Source organism: Hylaeus volcanicus, chromosome 2, assembly GCF_026283585.1.
Source record: "Hylaeus volcanicus isolate JK05 chromosome 2, UHH_iyHylVolc1.0_haploid, whole genome shotgun sequence".
NCBI classification, from domain to species: Eukaryota; Metazoa; Arthropoda; class Insecta; order Hymenoptera; family Colletidae; genus Hylaeus; species Hylaeus volcanicus.
Window position 1 is genome coordinate 2262033 of NC_071977.1, and position 6642 is coordinate 2268674.

Sequence of the window (6642 nt, forward strand, 5' to 3'; positions counted from 1 at the left end):
AAACACCCCAAAAATTCTAAACTCCACCCCTACCAAAGTCACGAAACAGTATCAACATCAACTCAAACGTGGAATCAATGAATGTTCCCAGCATCGAAGAGATCAGCCCACCGAAAATCACCACGTTGATTAAGTCAGGATCATCATCGATGGTCTCAGTCAGCACATAGCCACGGAGAAATTCCGAGCCCCGTAGAGGTTGAATTCGACCGAGCCGGTGGCACGCCAGGGCAGAATTTCTGGCTCGGTTTTACGCTTAAAGGCCGCCTCGAAACGAGATTGATTGCGTATTGCAGGATGCAAACCTGCTCGCCGTCGACTCAAACGCCGAGGAAATTCGAGCCGCGACGCAATGAAAACGCCTCGGGCGGAAACGCGCCGATTGAATTACGTCGCGCGGATGCAATAATGGATACTTGAGCGCGAGCAATTAGCGCGAAGCGACCGCTGCCAGTACTTGCCATTAGTGAAACACAACGAGGCCAGTTTCGGGGCCGGGACTTTAATGAAGACAAGCCCTGTCTGCGAGCACAAGTTGCAAGAGAGCCTACGTCGTTTATACTGTGACTCGCAGACGTATTCGTACCACACCTCCTCCTCCCACCTCCCTGCAAGTAGCAAATGAGTGCTATCAATTGAGTTACAAGACCAGCTCACTTTCTATAATTGAGGCTCGAGGATGGAGCACCGTCAAAACGAAGAAAAATAAATGGGAGATAAAAGTGAATAGGATGTAGTGGATCCTGGGACACAAGTTATCACTCACACTGTATAATTAATTGCTTCTTTATAATTACTTTACTGTCGTTCCATTGTGGACGCATGGAATACAATGGGGAAGTGTCAAAAGGAGTAATGTGAATAAATCTACTGTTTGGCTACAGAGGTTGTTGTAAATATAAAAGGCACTCTGTAATTTCTCTCTTTCCTTCTTATTTATATTATTTTATTGTATCATATACTTTCTATGATATTTAATTAATTATCACCTTTCTGTTCTAGTTACCTTCTTAATATCTTGTTTATTCGTTCCAGTTTTATTGAATTTTACCATTCTTTCACCATTCCACTCATTATTTTGCACTCATAATTAAAGACCGATGCATGCACTTTGGAAATTGAAATACACGGCGTTACATCCTCGCAACAATAATTACATTACATACATTTTCCATCTAATCAAGGATTTAATTTCGTAGATGACACGACTACTCTCGTGACTTTATTCGTGAAAATTATTCCAGAATTCCAACCAGCCCATGTTCGTGCAACGTTATTCGTCAGCAAATCGGCTTTGCAAGCACTGGCTAAATAACTTCAATTTAAATTTAGATACTCATTGATAAATACATGCCAATGCTAATCCACGTTTTGGACCTGGTATTTTCATAAAGCTAAAGATCGAAATATATTCACGAGTTCCGAATAACAGGATTCGGACATAGGGATACCGATATATCCACGTTGTAGCTATAGTCAACCATTCTGGGAGTATAGTGCCGTCGATAAACCAACAACACACGGCGCCTCTCGTTTGGTTAAACCACCATAAATCCGGGCAACTCGTCACTATCTGCTAACTGGTTCGGTCCACGCTGCCACGGGTGATATTCATCTATCACCTGGCATCTGACACACGTTTGTCACCTGACGTCACCTTTGCACCGCTGCTATCGTTCCACGTTTCCCTCTGTGAAACGTAAGTGTTATTTTCGACCGTATCGATGACGAGTGCTCAATCATCGTCGGGGTCCCGACTTTGGGCGAGTTATTTTTCAAAAGTTTTCAATAAAATCACGCAACACGCGACGACGGTTCGACTACAGATGGGAGAAACTTCTACTGGAATAATAGGCGACCAATGAAACTAACGAGTGGCAATTTGTTCGTTACGTTTATTCGATCGGAGGGACAAATTTTTATACGTTTTGGGTGGATTGCTGTATTTTACAGTCGAATCTCTATGAATTCAGTTATCCATGGAAAGTTATTTTTATGACGCGAACGATCACACGAGTGTTTTCTTTGCCACCTTTCTACGTGATTAGCGACTACACATGTAATATATTACGAATAATAAATAATTCTACGATGTTATATTTTTATGTCCAATATCTGGATCGATTGACTTTTTTGATAGGTTGCAATAACTGCACCTAAACTGCACATCGTTCCTTTGTTATAATTTTATTCGGAATTCTATACGAATGAAAATTTAATCGAATGAATCACTTAAGCGATTTATCTTAAGCGATGATTCGAATAAAAAATGTTGCATGAAAGAAGATTTATTCGAGTAAAAATGTATCCGAATAAATCTTTATTATTTGAATGATTTTTCGAATGGATGTTTATTTGAATAAATCTTTATTTGAATAAATCTTTATTCGCATGATAATTCAAATAACACGCAATACGAACGAATATTTTTCGAATTCCAATTTGTTTCAATAGAAACGAATATCAGTAAAAATATATCCGAATAAATCCTGATTATTTGAATCATTCCTCGAATGAAACTCGATCCGAATGAATTTTCGACGAACCGAAAAATTTATCTCAATAAGTAACTCCGATTGATCATTCCGACGATCCGCTGACTTCGATGAAAGAAAGTCATCTTTTTTTTTTCCTGCCGTTGATTTTGATCAAACAGGGAGGAGATGGAGCGCGAGACCTCGTCCGTTCGGCTGGTTCGTTTTGAATACCAGAAGACTTCGCATGGAAATCCGATGTGGGAGGGCAACGGGTGAGAAAATGTTCGCGGTGGCACGCTAGGCGACGCGAGAAAGCACTCTTAACCGCGGCTGGAGTGAAATTACATAGAAAGTCTATCAGTAGACGGATATTACGGCCTCCCCCTCTCCCCCAGGGGGGACTTTATCGCCGACTCACGCTCGGATAATCGCGCACCTCGCTGTCCCTGCCCGCGAATCAATCTGGCAATTAAGGGACGTTTTGTCGCGGTGCTCGAGCTCGATCGAGCTTTATCGAATTCATCGCTAGCACGACGAAGCGGTGCAGGAAATCGCAGCTGCATAAAGTGTTCGATCGTACCGTGGCGTGTGATAGCATTATCGATTGTCAGACGACGCGCGTCTTTTCGCCGAGCGTCAGACCGATAAACTGTTTGCTGGCGCGGCGTGTTATTGACGATATCGGGGGCCATTTTGTGACGAACCGATTTTCGCGAAATTTCGCTGCAATGTTGTCCGAGGACATTCGGGGGGAGTTTAAGTCATCGTTTTGCCCGTTTCGAATTTTTTTGAGAAACACGGAACTTTGAATTTTGGCAGCGACTGTGGAAATGAGATATCGGTTTCGGATTGTTTTCGATTTTTAACCGACTTTAAAAAGGAGGAGGTTATTCTTGAATCTTGTAGAGTATGTCTTCCCATAGGTCTCGTTATTTGTGATTTTTGTACTTGCTTTTTTTTTTTTTTACAGAAAACCCGACAAATGTTGTATCAAGGAGGATTGACTTTTTTGACAGGTTGGAAAATTGTTGTCGTATTTGAAGAATTATGAACAAATTTTTAATGTGCAAATTTCGTGTCGTTTACGCATGAAAATGTAAGAAGCACGAGCGCAAACTAAACTAAACTAAACTAAACTAAACTAAACTAAACTAAACTGAGACTGAGATAAGAAAAATGAATGAATCTAAAATGAAATAATTAAACATTACAAGTGCCCCCTGGGAATATTCAATGTTCGCTTTTTCCGAGACGAAGTTATTTTGCAAAAAATTTTATTCCACATTTTCCACATGCTCTTGCACTTTATATTTTTCATGACATTCCGAATTTATAACGTCACCATCGCGAGGCACCGGGAACTAGAGGATCGCACGGATTGGATTAAATTTTTATTGAAAATTACACGATGCATAGTTGTCATTCCAATCCATGCATCGATTCGATTGATTTCGAATAAATTCAATTAGAGGGATCGTGACGCTTCCTGTATCGATGTCATAATTCGTTACCGGCGGAGCTTTATTTTTCAGAAAATATCTGTCGTTCAATCTATGGAGCTTCGATACGTTCTGTATAGTGATCTGTATTTAATTATAACGCACCGTTCACATATGCGGTACCACTAGCTCGGTGCCGTTTCAATGAATCAATAAAGCAGATCGTGAAAGTGAACTTAATACGATTATTTAACGCGTGTTCGGCTAAGGGAGTTAATTAAACGTTCTTCGGACGAAATTAGCGTTTAACATCATGGGATTCATTGGGAACGTATAAAGTAATTAGAATTTAATTTATTTACGTAGCGATGTGGAACACTATTGAATGAAAGAACAGAAAAACACTTTGATTTACGGCATTGCGCGATAGCTTGTTGTTTATGCTTCACTGGACATTTTATTTTCCTATTGCCATTTGTACTATGATCGCCTTTCGAAGCTCGACTAGAAATTTGTTTAGGGCGTTTTCGTCAAATAACGAAGTAAGTAGAATTTTTTAAATGTAGAATTTTTGTTAGTTTCTTTAGATGAACCTTTTTTTTTTAGTTTATGTTTACTTTCACGTTGTAAATTGTGCGACTTTGCAGAAGGTTTACCAACAAAATAAAAGTATTCGTATGAAATGAATTACAATTAAGAAACGTACAATGTCTATACGAATGATTTTTAATAAATCCGAGAGGAAACTCTTCTGTCGCTCGTTGGATCGTATCTGCCAGTGTCAGCAACGGTTTCAATTAATTATCGTGATACTGTTTTTATCAGATAAGTGAAATTGCACCGCGAAGGAACCAAAATTCGATTACCAAAACGGAATATCGAATGTCAATCAGAACGACGGTGATCCGTTTATTATCTGGATAATAGAGTCACGGATTAACTTGAACGACTCAACACGCACATGTGGACACACATCCACACGTGTGTAATTGGGATAATGGAAGATCTGCTCGTGATTCGATCTGTTTACATCGCTAACTTGTTCGTATTGTTTCAAATCAAATGCGCGTTCAATATTCAATGCAACCTCGATCCGTCCTGTTTAGAACACAGGGACGTGACCGCATGCAAATGCGAAGGGAAATTATGTGTGCGGAGATTTTATTAATAACGTTTATTAATAACAGTTTCCCATGTTAATTTTGTCTGTAGTGTTATTCACATTCTTCGTTAATTTTCAATATTTCATTTTTAAGAAAGGTGAAGAATTTATATTAAAGTTGATACTATTATTATTTGTATTAAATTTATAATTTGATTCGTTGATCAAACAGACGATCGAATCAAACGTGAATAAATTCGATGTCTACCTATGAACTCAATGTAAATTAGATTAGATTTAGATGAATTTATATAACGGAAATAAACAAATCTTATTAAAATTAAATTACATTAAAATTCACATAGATGGCGAGGCAGCTAAACTACTGCTAAATGCCTAAACTATCGTGGATACAAAAAAAAAAAAAAGTAAGAAGGTTCTTTGCTTTCTTTTTTGGTCCAGATGCTGAGACTTTCAAACTCATTAGCACTCGCATACTGAAATATTCGAAGCTCATTCCTGGTCACTCGAGCACCCATCGAACGTTCGAATATTCAATTATTCAAACGGTCCCATCAGAAGCGAGGTTTTTGTCATAGAAAACGAGCGACTTCTCAAACGAAAAACCATTTCAATTTCCGTGGAAAATCTTGAACCCTCGATGGCTGCCTCTTCCCCGTAATCCCGAGGACCGCTATGGAGCATTACAATTAAAATTTGCTCCGACTCGTCAAATATTTACGATTCCCCCGATCAATTTCAGACTGACCGTCCAACATCCCCTTTTCCCTCCCCCTCGCCGCCGTCGTTCCTGTGTACACGTTATTTGCATTTCTCCAGTCATCCAGGTCGCGAAGAATCACGATTTGTTTTCAGTCGTTCGTCGAAATCGACTTCCTTCCCGAAATAAAAGGAAGTAAACGATAAACAAAATCCGATAAAAAATAACGAGAAAAAAATAACGAAACAATTATCAGCTGGCACGCAATACAAATTAGTGCGGTGGAGTGCGATCGAAGGGCGGGGGTGGAGGCTCGAAAACCACCGAAAAACTGATTTTCCGTGGAAATTTCTTTGTGACCGGAGCGAATATTTAAATAGTGAATTTTAATTAAAGTTTGCCCCGGCTCGTCAAATATTTACGATCCTCCGATCAATTTCCGGGGGAGAAGTTCCTTCCTCTCCGCAACCCCGCATCCATCAGCCGCCCCAACCCCCCGCAAACCTCCTTTTTTTCTTTTTTTTTTTTTCATCGCGACGCTGCATCATCTCTATATTTATTTTTCTTTCGCGGCGAAAAGCTCGACGTTTTATCCGCGAGGAACAAACGGAGCGGCAGTAACGTTCTGAGACCTCGGGAATAATTCTTTCCGCGAGGAAACGGCGCATTTGTTTCATTCCCGAGAGGAGCAACCAACCACCCGTTGACTGGCGACAGCCAGTGGCGCAACCAAAATTTCGGTAACGGTGGCTCAAGAATCAACGCGGATGTATGCGCCGAGACGTTTTCAGACGCTTCTCGAGACTCTGATATGAGAGATAGAGAAAAATTTTATCGAACTTTTTTGTGTGGAATCTTACTCTCTTCGAGATTCATTTGAGGTGTTTTTTGAAATTTTGGGGA

The 6642-nt window shown here is 40.0% G+C and overlaps 1 protein-coding gene across 1 annotated transcript in view; it reads right to left on the reverse strand.

Moving 5' to 3' along the window:
* Window positions 1-6642, reverse strand: part of LOC128872715 (neurexin-3b) — a 347065-nt gene that overhangs the window by 30603 nt on the left and 309820 nt on the right. The window lies entirely within an intron of this gene.